Source organism: Pelophylax lessonae (genome assembly GCF_965119305.1).
Source record: "Pelophylax lessonae genome assembly, chromosome: 7".
NCBI classification, from domain to species: domain Eukaryota; kingdom Metazoa; phylum Chordata; class Amphibia; order Anura; family Ranidae; genus Pelophylax; species Pelophylax lessonae.
This window is the reverse complement of record NC_138774.1, coordinates 135365626-135380638: the sequence shown is the minus strand read 5'-3', so window position 1 is coordinate 135380638 and position 15013 is coordinate 135365626.

Below are 15013 nucleotides of genomic sequence, written 5' to 3'. Positions count from 1 at the left end.
TCCAACCCCTCAGCCTGCATACTTTCCGATGGTGTCCTCTCTGATCCATTCAAAATCACCAATGGCACAAGGCAAGGGTACCCCCTTTCGCCTTTAATATTTATGCTCTTAATGAAACCCCTTGCCTATAAAATTAGAAGTCTTGACACCATAAGAGGCCTACAATTCAAAGATACAAAATTACTTTATTTGCAGGCGATATGATACTTACCCTGACTAAACCGGTTTCTGCCCTCCCAATTCAATCTATGTTCTTATTATAAAATCAACGAATCTAAGTCTAATATCCTTGGAATAGGCATCCCAACGGAGCTTAAAAGCTCCATACAAGCCTCTCTCCCCTTTCAGTGGGTTACCTCATCTATGGCCTACCTGGGTATAACTCTAACAACTCCCCTCTCAGATCTTTACATAAAAAACTTTGTCCCGCTACTGAATACTTGCAAACAAGATCTACATCAATTTTCTAAGCAATATCTATCCTGGTCTGGAAGAGTGGCCACTTTTAAGATGATCACGCGACCAAAAATACTTTATTTTTCAGGGCCCTACCTATTACTATCCCAGCTACATTCTTTACCAATCTCACAAAACTTCTTAAATCATATGTTTGGCAACATAGGAAACCCAAATTGGTTGGTGGTATGGGCTTTCCTGACCTGCGCGACTATTACATAGCGGCCGTACTGGATCAAGCCCGTTTTTGGTTCACACCATCTCCTGACAAACAAATGAAACACATTGAACAATCCTTTGTCCCTGAAGGAGACTTAGGGGTCCTGCTTCTAGCCTACTCAACATCTTCGACCCCATCATCATTTACTGCATTGAAACATCGTTTGATAGAAGCCACAATCCACACTTGGTCTCCCCTTCTTAAGAGTACGTCAGGAACACAGAACACGAAAATCTCCCTGCCCCTAGCGATATTTACATTTTTGATTCCAAGCATCTCTTTTAAATATTGTTTGCACATTACACGTCATCCAATAGAGTCCTTTCTGTCCAACTCCAAACTCTTGCCTTTTTATACTACAGGCCCAACATAATTTGCCCCCTGCGGGAGCATTCACCCACCGTTAACTGGAGTCATATCTCCTTCACCACTCTACTCCTACTCTTACGTTACACGACCATGTTTGGCATTTCCTTCAATCTACATCCTATAAATGTAAAGGCATTACTTTAATATACAACTCACTTCAGGCAAAAGACTTGTTTACTAAAAGCGCAGCCCTTGTGAGATGGGGAAAAGACATCAACTGCACATTTTCAGATACTCAATGGCTACACACCATTTCCATCAATAGGACAACTTCTAAATGCATCACATACTGGGAAATCTCAAAAAAAATTCACCATAGATGGTAACTCATGCCTGTCCAATTGCATAAATTTGTTAACTTAGATGATAACTTATGCTGGAAAGGATGCACACAAGTGGGAACTATATCGCACATTTTATGGGAATGCCACCTTATCTCCTCCCTGTGGAAAAACATATTTTCCTTGATTTCCTCTGTCACGGGTAAAGTAACTACACCTTCCCTCCCTCTCGCCATCCTAACATTGGGACTCAACAACTTTTCTTCCAACTCCAGACCCATAGTCACCCGCATTCCCTGTGCCACTAGACTACTTATAATGCACAAGTGGCGACGCTTATTGCTTCCATCACTTTCGGACGTAGTGGCACAAATGAATGTGATTAAAGAGTCCGTAATGGAAATTATCAAAAATTTCTGGACCAGTGGGCACAGTGGTCTTTCTGATTCACATGACTACTTTGCTGATTATCATTGCTTTGCTTGTTTATCTCTCATTTATTGCAGTCACTTTACTGTGATCTCCCTGAGTTATACAGTATTTACTATGTTGCTCTATTTGTTACACTGATACCCTCTGTAACTGAATGTTCTCTACATGTGACTTTGTTAGCATTTTACAGTTTTATAACTCTGTACGGCTCTTAAATTTCAATAAAAATGAATTTTGAAAAATTACATGTTTATCCATTTCCTGCATCCAATCTCCAAGGGTAGGTGGGTTGGAGGAAACCCATTGTAAAAACTATTAGCTTGTGTACCGCAAAAAGTGATCTTGCAATAGTCACTATCTGGCCTTGATACAAGTCATGAGAATCCACATACCCTAATGAACATAGAACAGGATCTAAAGGTCAACGCAGAATCATATACAGTATTTAACATATGCAAAACTTCCTGCTATTAATTATATAGTTTTGGACATCTTCAGAATAGATGCATAAAGGAGCCAGGAGATTGAGCACATTCTTTGCATTCAGGGTTGTCTCTCTGGTATACTGTATGCAAAAATTCAGGAGTATGATAAACCCCTTTACAGAATGAAAAGCTGGGTCACCCTATGGGTAAGTGATAGTGAAACCAGCTATACATACCATAGTATTCAATCCCATATGTCTCCTAAGGGTAAATCCATATCCATCTTCAATCTATGGTAGATGATACACCCAAGGTGTACTAAGCTGCGCATAATAAAGTGCATCAAAAGTTCATAGTAATTAGTCCCAATAAACGGATAAAATGGTACACTCTCCAAGGAATAAAAACTCTTCACAAGATAAAATCTTCAAACCCTTCACCATATAGGCACCCAATGTGTGAGTGTGCTTACCAGAAAGCACAGACCCCTTATTACAGGGGGTCAATGCAAGCAGAGTGAATCAATGTGACCAGAATCCAAACGTAAAAGACCAGGCCCTCTAAAGTAATCCACTTCACAACCGCCTGTGAACCATAGAACTTCACACTCCTCCTCCTCCTTACGCTCCTCAGCGATATGTAAACAAAGGAATGGCCACGATATGGAAGTAAGTTTAAGCAGTTTATTGTAAAATAAAGTGGACACACTTACATCAAAGACATAAAAATGGGCATTATGACTCAGGATCTGAGATTGGACTCAGGACGGTACCGCTTCCGTGCTCATCTTGACCCTTGAAAACGACGGCCAAGCGTGCCGACGAAACTGGTCGGGAATATTGGGATACAATCACCCTGCTATCACTGCCATCTCTGGGACCGTTTGGATAGGACCAGTGAGCGCGGAAGCGGTACCGTCCTGAGTCCAATCTTGGATCCTGAGTCATAATGCCCGTTTTCATGTCTTTGATGTAAGTGTGTCCACTTTATTTTACAATAAACTGCTTAAACTTACTTCACTATCCTGGCCATTCCTTTGTTTACATATCGCTGAGGAGCGTAAGGAGGAGGAGGAGTGTTAAGTTCTATGGTTCACAGGCGGCTGTGAAGTGGATTACTTTAGAGGGCTTGGTCTTACATACTTGGATTCTGGTCGCGTTGATTGATCCTACTTGCACTGACCCCCTGTAATTAAGGGGTCTGTGCTTTCTGGTAAGCACACTCACACATTGGTGCCTATATGGTGAAGGGATTGAGGATTTACCATGTGAAGAGTTTATTCCTTGGAGATTTATTTTTTATTCATTTATTCGCTTATTGGGACTTATCACCTTGAACTTTTGATCCACTTTAATTTGGATTTTTTTAGAATATTTATTAATTATTCAAACAGTTGATGATTTGTCACTATGCACTTTATATGATAATTTCTATGGTATCATTTACCACATATTTGCACGTTTAAAGGTGAGCGCAGCTTAGTACACCTTGTGTGTATCATATACCTAAGCAGGGGGTTACATTTATGTAATAAAATGTTATTTTAAAAACTTTGTTTTCCCAGCCCGCAAGAATTTTAATGTGTATATAATTTAATATATACCCAGGGGTTTGGTGCCCCCTTGATCTTTTAGTTTCAATAGCTTTTTATTATTACAAAAGATGTATGAACAATACACTTGCATAATGTATACAGGAATCAAGAATTGAACAGACTACCCAAGCACAATGAAGCAAGCGTAAAATCAAACTAAACTGTGCATGAAGTACATTTTTGTTTTGAAGCTTATTAAAAAGCTGAAGTAAAGAAATCAAGGCGAGAAAAAGGGAAAGGGGTAGATGTAAAAAAAAAAAAAAAAAAAAAAGATGTAAAAAGATTCAAACAGAAAAAGGAAGGCTAGAAGGCCCCAAGGGGACAATAACATACCAGACCTAATGCTAACTAAAGAGAGTGGTGTAACCGTTACAAAAATAGTATAAGGATAATAAATAATATCAGTTCCCAAGTAGCTTTTGATTAATATAAACTCACCGGCCACTTTATTAGGTACACCTTGCTAGTACTGGGTTGGGCCCCCTTTTGCCTTCAGAACAGTCTTAATTTGTGGTGGCATAGATCCAATAAGGTATTGGAAACATTCCTCAGAAATTTTGGTCCATATTGACATGATAGCATCATGCAGTTGCTGCAGATTTGTCGGCTGCACATCCATGATGTAAATCTCCTGTTCCACCACATCCCAAAGGTGCTCTATTGGATTGAGATCTGGTGACTGTGGAGGCCATTGGAGTATAGTGGACTCATATCATGTTCAAGAAACCAGTTTGAGAGGATTTGAGCTTTGTGACATGGTGCATTGTCCTACTGGAAGTAGCCATCAAAAGATGGGTACACTGTAGTCATAAAGGGATGGACATGGTCAGCAACATTACACAGGTAGGCGGTGGCGTTTAAACTAAGTTCAATTGATACTAAGGGGCCCAAAGTGTGCCAAGAAAATATCTTCCAAATTCTGACCTACTATCTAAATGTTGCAGCTGAAATGGAAACTCATCAGACCAGGCAACATTTTTTCAATCTTCTATTGTCCAATTTTGGTGAGCCTGTGCAAATTGTACCCTCAGTTTCCTGTTCTTAGCTGACAGGACCTGCACCCGGTGTGGTCTTCTGCAGCCCATCTGCTTCAAGGTTTGATGTGTTGTGCATTCAGAGATGGTATTCTGCATACCTTGGTTGTAACAAGTGGTTATTAAAGTTACTGTTGCCTTTCTATCATCTTGAAACAGTTTGCCCATTCTCCTCTGACATCAACAAGGCATTTTCATCAATACAGCTGCTGCTCACTGGATATTTTCTTTTTTTCAGACCATTCTCTGTAAACCCTAGAGATGGTTGTGCATGAAATTCCTAGTTGATCAGCAGTTTTTAAAATATTCAGACCAGCCTGTCTGGCACCAACAACCATGCCATGTTCAAAGTCACTTAAATCCCCTTTCTTCCCTATTCTGATGCTTGGTTTGAACTTCAGCAAGTCGTCTTCACCACGTCTAGATACCTAAATGCATTGAGTTGCTGCCATGTGATTGGCTGATTAGCACTTTGTGTTACCAAGCAATTGAACAGGTGTACTTAATAAAGTGGCTGGTGAGTGTAAGTTAGTGGTAAGAGAAAGCTAAAGGTCTGATATTCTTATTCTATGTGTTAAGGTGTGACAACTTAAGGTTTAATGAAACAGTTGGGGTTTGGTTTTTTTTTTTTCATTCCAACTCCACATAAGTTGGAATAAATGATAAGTTAACTTAGTTAAAATTTAATTGCCATTTAAGATATGGATCACTAAATAGAGAGAGGGCAGTTCAGCTTGTTTCCGGTCTCTAGTTATAGAAAGCCTGGCAGCTATCAGGATTTGAGTGAGTACAGTATGACATTTAGAGGGCCAAGATTTTATACCCACTCCCAGAAGAGCTAGCTTGGGATCTGGGGGATATGAGAAACCAATAATATTGGATTTAAAAAGAAAAATTGCTGACCAAATGCCCTTAAGTATGGGACAGTCCCACCAAATGTGTACTTAGGAACCTATGGATCTGAATCATCTCCAACACATGGGAGAACGACCCTGATAAACCCAAGCTAGTCTTAAATGAGTGCAATACCATTTGTGGACAATTTCTAAACTGATTCCCAATGGGAAATGCATTTAGACAATTTTAGAGGCCTGCAAAGTTCCACTGTGACATGGTTGCTGAGAATTGAAGGATTTGTTCCCAAAATGTCATGGTGGCTGTCTTGCTAAATTGTGCAGGCTTAGTTAACATCTGATAGAAAGAGGATACTTCTTTTTTGTTGAAACATCAAAGTATTTTAGCAAATTGACTAGTAGGGTACTTGTGGAAGGATGTAATCGTTGAAGCAGATATCTAATTTGTAGGTATTGATAGAAGACTTTATTGTGCAGAGAGAACTCCATATGTAGATCTTAAAAAGATTTAAGTTGTGATCTATGGTATAAATGGCCAATGGCCAACAGACTAGGGTAGATTTGTATTTAGTATCTGAAAATAATTAAATCAAAATTGAAGCATGACTTGACAATGTAATTAGACCTATCCTGACAGAAGAGATAAATTGAGGGGTATATTTATCAGTAAGAAAAAGATTAAGTCTGGAGTAGGTGTGTTGAGAATTCGAATAAAAGGTATAATCCCTTTCAGAGATGTGTAAACAGCACCATACATCGTATAACTCTTCTGTTCCTAAGAGGGATGAAAGAGAGGTGAAGCAGCACCTTGAAACATTTGAGGAATCTACTAGGGGTAAATTATTTTTCTGAAATCTGCACAGATAATAGGTGGTTTGCCCCTATAAAGTTGGAGTGTATGTATAAGGAGTTTGTAGCAAGCCTTCTGATGGGTATCAGGGGCATATACATTAGATTACCAAAAGTATTGGGACTTCTGCCTTTACACGCACATAAACTTTAATGGCATCCCAGTCTTAGTCTGTAGGGTTCAATATCAAGTTAGTCCACCCTTTGCAGCTATAACAGCTTCAACTCTTCTGGAAAGGCTGTCCACAAGCTTTAGGAGTGTGTCTATTGGAACGTTTGATCATTCTTTCAGAAGGGAATTTGCGAGGTCAGGCACTGATGTGGACAAAAAGGTATGGCTCACATTCTCCACTTTAATTCATCCCAAAGGTGTTCTATCGGGTTGAGGTCAGGACTCTGTGCAGACCAGACAAGTTCCTCCACCCCAAAATTGCTCATCCATGTCTTTATGGACCTTGCTTTATGCACTTGTGCACAGTCCTATTGCAACAGGAAGGGGCCATCCCCAAACTGTTGCCACAAAGTTGGGAGCTTGAAATTGTCCAAAATGTCTTGATATGCTAACGCCCTAAGAGTTCCCTTTACTGGAACTAAAGGGCCAAGCCCAAATACTGTAAAACAACCCCCCACCATAATCTTCCCTCCACCAAATGATTTGGCTCCTTGTAGTTGGAAAAAGGAATAAGATAAAGTCAAAAATCTGAAGAAATATCAAGGAATATTATTATCACTAAGAACTTTAACCAGTAGTGACAAGTAGTAAACCTGTCAGTGTTACATCAATGCCACAGATGCATTTACAAGATACATTTGTATGACTTCACAAATACATATACTTTTCACAGTAATAAAGGACTACCAGGACACAATTAAAAAGCAGGAAATCTATACTAGTTTCCTACATCACTATTTTGCCTGACGTTGCAACCTAACATACTATCAAATTCTATACTCTGTCCATCACTTATTGACTCTATAGAAAATATTCTTATGTGAGTACCTCATTAAGATCTGGATAAACAGTAGCATTGCATTTTTTTAGTATTATTTGTTCCAAATGCCACTCCTTGGATCTTCCCACACTCTTTCTAGGACAATAAACTTGATATAGATTAAGATGTATTCTTTCTAGTTAGACCATTTTACCACTGCTTGAGTAGTACTGTATGTGTGATCATTTATTCGCTGCCTAAGTTGACGTATTGTCTTGCCTATGTAGTGGGCCCCACATATACATTGCATTAGGTAGATGACACCCTGAGTACCATAGTTAGCATAACATTTGGGGATATAGTGCTTCCCATTAGGTAATTGGAATTTAGTGTTGTTTGGATCCAGGGGCATTGAGGACATTGTCTGCACTGATAAATGCCCTAATGCCCTAGGGTCCATCTTGATCGATGGACCAGGGGACATAGTGACTTTCTGTGACCTTATCCAAAAAGGACCTGGCCCTACAAAACACAATTTTCAGAGTGTCTCTTACATATTTTTCCTACGATTTTATCCTCAGAGAGAAAATGCCAGGGTTGGTTAAGCAGTGAATGTAATGTTGCATGATGCTCAGAATATCTAGTAACAAATTTGACAATCGCGTTCTGGGTACATGGTTTTTAATTCTGACATAGAAGTGTATTTGTGATTGTTAGAGAGTTATATAGGCTTTGTGCAATAGTGATTTACTGTAACCATGCTTCAACAGTCATTTACGTAACTGTGCAGCTTGTAGTTTAAAACCATCAAGGTGTGTACAGTTACGCCACACTGTAATTTACTGTACTTATGGAATGCTCAGAATACATGCTGGTTGATGTGCACTACTGATGTGTAGAAATTAGGACCTGTAATGGTTTACAATTATTAGGTTCAAGCATAACCACCCAATGGCTACTTACTAGACAACCCTGTAAATGTCAGTAGCAGAGAATGCATCCAATGACACAGACACAGAGCAATAGTTATCAACAACTAAGCCAGGAGCTTCATGCTGTTTTTTTCCTACCAGCATGTTTTATGCTATGAGAAGCATGTGGCAGTGGGGCATTCTGTTTCAGTGCTGGAGGAGGCTTCCATATCTGAGAAGTAGCCAGCATTGTCAAACCGGCTCCCTTCAGCTCCGACTGCGAAAAGAAATAAGTGAGTCGTCGGGGAGCTGAAAGCTTTCCTTTCTTGGGAGACATCACCACTGTTTATCAGAGGAGAGTGGCTGCTGATGTCTGTGTCAGAAGCAGCTGTGGACAGCTGTCAGAAAAATCCTCCTGTCAGTGGAGCTGTCCTCTCATATGTCCATCTGAGAATGCTGCCAAGCTCCACCCCTCTTGATCTTTTGGATATTGTAAACATCCATAATTTATTCTGTTGGGCTTTTTGTGTCAAATCAAATTCTAAATGATTGTACAACATTTTTTTAAATAATAATGCGTATTTTAAAAGGGTGAATTGTGTAAATAATACAATAACTGCGGCATTCATATAATTTTTTAAATCAAACAACAGTCTTTATTGAATAAAAAGGGCATTAAACATTAGACCAAGTAACATGAGTGCTTACAGAGAAAAAAATGAAAAACAAATAACAGTACATAGAATACAACATTGTACCAGCTTACTCCAGTGGTATAGCAGCAGTTGCGGGGAATGAAAACTGTGACTAAGACTCAAAACCAGTCCACTAAGTATTCAGAGCCATTCCAGATTCAGGTGGAAAAAGTAAAAGGAAAAAACACGAGAGTCCATAGCCGCAGGGGGCTTCGAGGTGCGTCGATTGGCTCCAAACCGTGGATATACACAGCTCAGGCAATGCATGTCACATTTTTGCGGCTAGTCACAGAAAGTGGTAATTTACACCACACTTATGAAAAGTATATTCCTGGGATTCAACAGAAACAATTACCCCAAGATATTTAGCTTGTACATCCACCTTATCCTGTGACAATGCAGAGGGAAAATAGCCTTGAAGAGTATCCAGTGGAGTTATTTTTGTTTACATTATAATATGGAGTTTTTATATCAAAATTAACACAATCGTTCACATAATTTTAAAATGCGAATTACACATTATATCATTTTACAAGCTGATATTTAACCAGCAATGAATTCCTTATATGACCCACATTAGTGTTTTATATTTAGTATTATCCAAAGTGTTAGAAAAAATATTTTGCTAAAATCACTCACCCAACATCAGACACACAAAAAAAGAAAAGAAAGAATTTTTTTTCTTTCCTCCCACCTCTTATCCCAACCTATCCGCAATCAGAGCCCACGTCAAGAAACTCCCTAAACTTTGATGATGTACAAAAGAATCTCCACGGAGACCAAAATTTAATTTCTCATAGTTATCACATAACATTGCAGTTAGTTTCTACATTCTTGGCAGATATTGCATTTCCTCCACTTATTTCGCTTTTTTTGGCCTTACAATAATTTGGATAGGGATCCAATGGAAGTAATATGGACATATCACAATTTATTGAAAGACCAGAAAAAGCACCAAACTTCTCTATAACGGATATTGCAATAGACAGCGATCCCTGGGTGTTGGCCAAAAACAACAACACATCATCCCCATGCAAGGCTATTTTATCTTCATGTTTTCCCCTAAAAATCCTCTTACCCCCAAAGTCTGCATCAGCAGCGAGTTTGCCATTTGCTGAAGGCGTCACCAATACCAAAATTCTTAAGCACTTACCATATATAACACCACTCTATACTCTCAAACGCTTAAGAGGTATCACATACCTGGTGACAACTGGAATGTTGTGGAGGCCTCTATTGCACATCCTGTCAACACTCCTGAAGATGGAGACAGAGAGTGTAAGGGCACGGAGTCACACGAGTGCTGGAGTAGCTGGCTGGCAAAGTTTGCTCTTTAGGTGGATAAGGCTGGGGGTTGCAGTTCTTAGGACAGGAAACTGAAGCAGCTTGTCACCAGAGCAGGGGATGGTAGCAGAGCTTGCATGCAGGCAACAGTGGGGCAACAAGGGATTGAGTCAGCTGGCAGAACAAGTCCAGGAAGCAGGCCAAAGTCAGTAACAGCCAGGCAGTGCAGTACAAAATCAGCAGGCAAAGATAAGTCCAGTAAACAGGCTGAGGTCATAAAGATAAATGAACAAGGTTAATGCAGGAGCAAAGGCAAAGTTTAGGAGAAAGCCAGGTCTTACACAAGTAAGCAGGCTCAAAGGATCAGGTTTCAGGAATATAGGTACAAGCTAAAGACCATTCAGCAACTGCTCATAGTGACAGACCAGTTTAAATAGGCCACTGCTTATTGGTAGGGGTGAGCTTTGAGTTTGAGTCGAACATTGGCTGTCGCTTGTTCGTCAAATGAAAAACAAATGGGCTTCTTAACGGGAACTTTGAATTCCCACATTATCATGGACACTGACTTCTGAATTCCAATAAATCACTTGCTGGCTGGGGGATTTGAACTCACAGCCATCTCATTGCAAGCCTGGTATTCTACCACCTACAACACCATTAAGCCTGCTTAAGTTGAACACACTCTCCCTAACATTTATCTCATCCACTGTGTGTAGGGTGAGATAGGAGTTAGTTAGGCAGGGAGAGTTTGTTTAACCTAAGCATACTTGATTGTGGCATAGCTGGTAGGGATGATCAAACTTTTGAAAAGTTTGGTTCGACCAGAACACCCGAATTTCCCGAAAGTTCGGTTCGGATTCCAGAACCCCATTGAAATCAATGGGACCCGAACTTTGGGAATCAAAAAACACAATTTTGAAGCCCTAAAACCCAATAAATGCCCCTAAAAAGTGCCTAGGGTTCTGGGTCATGCCACAGGGACTATGAATCAGGCAAAAAAAAGTTCTTAAAAATTGTCGTTTTTGATAGAGAGTCAATTATTGAGAAAAAAAGGAGATTTCTTTGGATTTAGTGTCTGGGGGTCTAAGAAGTGTACCTGCGAAGTTTCAGCTCTGTAGCATGTCCGGGACCAGAAAAAAATGATTATTTCATTCATTTATGTGTGTGTGTGTGTATATAAATATATATATATATATATATATATATATATATGTGTGTGTGTGTGTGTGTGTGTGTGTGTGTATGTATATATATATATATATATACACACATATATACACATATATATATATATATACCCCTAACCCAGAATCTGCATAGTGGGGTCACCCTGACATGGCATAGTGGGGTCACCCTGGCATGGCAGAGTCAGGTCACCCTAGACTACACTACGGTCACCCTGACATGGCAGAGTTCGGTCACCCTGGCATGGCAGAGTCAGGTCACCCTAAACTACACTACGGTCACCCTGACATGGCAGAGTTCGGTCACCCTGGCATGGCAGAGTCAGGTCACCCTAAACTACACTATGGTCACCCTGACATGGCAGAGTCAGGTCACCCTAAACTACACTACGGTCACCCTGACACTTAAAAGTATCCCTACAAAAACTAGATTATTGAATCTAACTATAGTGGTATATAGTACCCTAACTACACTGCATATCCCTTTCCTCACACTAAAAGAACAGCTCCATACAGCAGAAGATAATTGCAAAATGACACTGGAGCTTTACAAGCAGCAGGAGAAACACAAATGCTTCAACTCTCTTCCACAGCCTCTGTATTACAGTGCTAGAGGTTTGGCGGGGCTGGGGGGCGTATTCACTCCTGATTGGCCTCTGGACCCCATAGTCACTCCAATCACATTCCTAGCAGACTCCTGCCCCCTCAATTGGTTTTTACTGACGTTTATGGGCCAATCACGGGCTTTTAAAGACCAGTTCCTGTCCCATTGCATTTTGGGCGGTTCTGGTGACCGAATTCCGAACTTTTACCGCAAAAAGTTCGGAATTCGGCCGAATTTCGAACACCCAATGTTCGGGTCGAACCGATGGTCGACCCGAACCGTTCGATCATCCCTAGTAGCTGGTAGAGTACCAGGCCTGCAAATGTGAGGTTGTGGGTTTGGATCCCTTGGCCAGCAGGTGATTTATAAGTGCAATTATATAGTTAATAATACATTGCTGGCAGCGAGAGACATTTTATTTTTGCTTTTTACAGTTTGTTGAGATCAGATAGTGCAGTGTATACCACAAAGTTATATATATGTATATATGTATATATATATATATATATATATATATATATATATATATAGGCACTTCAGTTTATATCAGTTTATGTCAGTATTGCTGAAAAAAAAGTGTGCGTCCCCCCAGTACATATCTGGCCCCTCGGGTTTGGTATGGATTTTAAGGGGCTCCCCACGCCAAAATTGAAAAAATAATGGTGTGGGGTTCCCCCTAAAATCCATACCAGACCCTTATCCGAGCACACAGCCTGGCTGGTCAGGATGGGGGTGGAGGCGAGCGATCCCCCCTCCTGAACCATACCAGGCCACATACCCTCAACATGGGGGGGGTGGGTGCTTTGGGGCAGGATAGCTCTGTCTCCTCCACCCCAAAGCACCTTGCCCCAATGTTGATGTGGGTCTGTGGGGGGAGGTTGTGGGGGTCTGTGGGGGGAGGCTTATCAGAATCTGGAAGCCCCCTTTAACAAGAGGGCCCCAGATCCCAGCCCCCTCCTATGTGAATGGATATCAGGTGCATCATACACCTACCCATTCACCCAAAAAGTGTACAAAAAAATAAAGACAAAAGCCAGTTTTGGAAAAGTAATTTAGTAAAAAAGTAAAAAAATAGTGTCCCCTGATGATCAGTCGCCCACCCAAAAGATAGAAAAAAAAAAAAAGAAGCTCCTGCTTCTACAGACGTCTCCCGCGCTATGAGCTGTTTTGATTTTGACAGCTCTTTTATAGTGATCTGATGTCAAGAGCCGCCCCACAATACACTGCTCAGGTGCAGTGAATAGATTATTTACATCATGTAATTTATTCACTGCACCTGAGCAGTGCATTGTGGGGCGGCTCGTGATGTCAGGTCCCTATAAAAGAGCTGTCAAAATCAAAACAGCTCAGATTGTGGGAAGCATCCGTAGAAGCAGAAGTTTCTTTTTTTTTTTCGGGCGGATGGGCGACTGATCATCAGGGGACACTATTTTTTTATTTTTTAATAAAGGACTTTTCCAAAAGTGGCTTTTATCTTTATTTTTTTTTTGTACACTTTTGTGGTGAATGGGTAGGGGTATGATGTACCCGATATCCATTCACATAGGGGAGGCAGGATCTGGGGCCCCCCCTGTAAAAGGGGGCTTCCAGATTCTGATAAGGCTCCCCCTGCATACCCCAACAACCACAGCCCACAGTTGTCGGGAAGAGACCCCTGTCCCCATCAACATGGGGGCAAGGTGCTTTGGGGTGGGGGGCAGAGCCCCCCCCCTGCCCCAAAGCACCCACCCCCCATATTGAGGGCATGTGGCCTGGTATGGATCAGGATTGGGGTGGTCACTCGCCCCCACCCCCATCCTAGCCAGCCAGGCTGTGTGCTGAGATAAGGGTTTGGTATGGATTTTAGGGGGAACCCCACGCCATTTTTTTTACATTTTGGCACAGGGTTCCCCTTAAAACCCATACCAGACCTAAAAGGTCTGGTATGGATGTTGGGGGGACCCCACGCTGTTTTTTTTTTTTTTTTTTTTTTTTTTTCATTTTTTTATCTGTATTGCAGGAGCTGACAAAAAATTACAGCCGCAAACAAGTTTGAATCAAATTTTTTTCTTTAGAAATGTCAGTATTGTGCAGCTACAAACATTGAAAAAATGCGCCACTTTACAGACACATTAAGGGGGCCCCCCAGGCACGATATTTAAAGAAATATTTCGTTTTTATTGTTTCACTTTAAGCATTATTAAAATCACTTTTAATTTAAATTTTTATTGAATGATGTCCCCCAGGGTAGTACCCGGGTCCCCATACACTTTTTTGGGCCAATAACTTGCATTTAAGCATTTAAAATTAGGACTTTTGATTTTTCATGTTCGTGTCCCATAGACTTTAATAAAGTTTGCATGTTCGCTAGAACATTTCCCCTGTTTGAAATGTTCTGGTGCGAACCAAACAGGGGGGTGTTCGGCTCATCACTACTTATTGGTAGGCGCCTGTACGTGTGCATGCACAACAAACTGGAATAGAACATCTAACATTGCCTCAAGTTATCAACAGATTGAATATTTAAAAAAATATGTCTTATATTCACCGCAGTGGAGGAATTGGACATAAAGCCAATTTGATCTGAATGAATAAAATATTTAACAACTTTGTTCAGCCTATTGGCCAAAACTTTGGCAAGAATTTTAATATCTGAGGTGATCAATAAAATTGATCTGTAAGATTCCGGAAATAATAGGTCCTACCATTTTTTAGGTAGGACCACAATATTAGCCTTGGTCATGGACATGGGAAGAAAGCCAACCTTAAGGGCCATGTTAAAAGTCTGTAACAAGGACCCTTCCATTATCCTTTATAAACGTTGTTAGGCAAACCGTCAAAACCAGAAGTTTTACCTTTAGGGAGAGATGCAACAGCAGTTTCCAAATAATCCAGGGTTAATGGAGCATC